This window comes from Atta cephalotes (genome assembly GCF_000143395.1).
Source record: "Atta cephalotes unplaced genomic scaffold scaffold00032, whole genome shotgun sequence".
NCBI classification, from domain to species: domain Eukaryota; kingdom Metazoa; phylum Arthropoda; class Insecta; order Hymenoptera; family Formicidae; genus Atta; species Atta cephalotes.
The window spans coordinates 478,852-480,365 of record NW_012130096.1 but is presented as its reverse complement, the minus strand read 5'-3'; positions in this window follow the sequence as shown (position 1 = coordinate 480,365).

Below are 1,514 nucleotides of genomic sequence, written 5' to 3'. Positions count from 1 at the left end.
CGTACTACTACTACTACTACTACTACTACTACTACTACTACTACTACTACTTACTTACTTACTTACTTACTTACTTACTTACTTACTTACTTACTACTCTCTCTCTCTCTCTCTCTCTCTCTCTCTCTCTCTCTCTCTCTCTCTCTCTCTCTCTCTCTCTCTCTCTCTCTCTCTCTCCTAGACCTCTCTGGTAATGGATATACTGTCGTTCTCGAATGGGACTGATCGAGAGGATATATTATATTATTAATTGATTAATTATTAGAGTGTGTCTCGTGTGGCTTGATAGGTCGCGTCGAGGCTTTCCTCGAGATTGTAAATAGTATAATTATTTAATACCGCTTATGTATACATACGAATCTAGACTTAAATGAAACTGTGATTTTTTTTTTTTACGTTATTAGGTGTTTTTATATCTGATTGCCGATTTATTTACTATCTTTTCTGAGCAGTCTATCACTGATATAATTAAGGCTTTCACAAGCTTATTAAAGTTTATTTGTGTTATATATACATTGTTGGTGAGCAGCTTAAATATTATTCCTTAAAAATCAAGTTTGAAGATAATGTATTCAAATTATTATATAATATGAGCGCTTTTTCATCAGAAAAATAAGATAAAATAAAATAAGAACCAGCCAACAATTATTATTGAAAATTTACTAAATTTTTCGAAATGAAATTTGATGTTTTAATATAATAATTATTAATATATAATTATTGCTATGCAATAACGTAAGATAATATTAGAACTTTTAATGACTTTAATATATAAAGGATTAACAGATGAGAAAGTGTTCAAAGTTACTGACCAACAATATATATATTTCTTATGTCCTTGTGTATTTTTTTGTTTGTGCGCCAAGTTTTAGCGCTAGGTTTAAATCTCATCACAATGTAAATATCTATTAGATAACTTTTTCTTCTGCGTTTTTCTAAAGAATATTAGTATCGAAGTTCTGTTTAAGATCTTCCAAGCATTCATAGCATTCATAAATCCCACATAGAATTGCATCAAATATAAAGGTGAACAATTCAATAAATCATGCTCTCTTTGACGATCATACTTATATGCAATTCGTGTACAATTTGTAAATTGCGTACTCATCACGAGCTATCTCGCGTGAAAATATTTGGACAGATTTTGCAAATAGTTTGCAAAAAATTTATCGTATTCTTAATTGATATATTCTGCCGCGATCACTGAGCGTTAGGACATAGACCAATTGTATTTATTTTAAGCTATATCCTATATACTGAGATATATCAGCATGGTACCTGTCGATATTGATTGAGTTTACATTGATGATCACGAAGTAGCGGGCGATTTCATTAATGTACAGAATTCTAGTGAGTTTTTCAAACGCGTTTGTCGCGGACGAAAGAGCGTTTCGGGCTGTAAAACTAGCGTTTTAATAATTTAAGATATATATATATATATATGGAAAAAATGCGCTAGCGTTTTTTTTTTCGAAAGCGCAATCAAGGAATCATGTCATAATCACTATTACCGA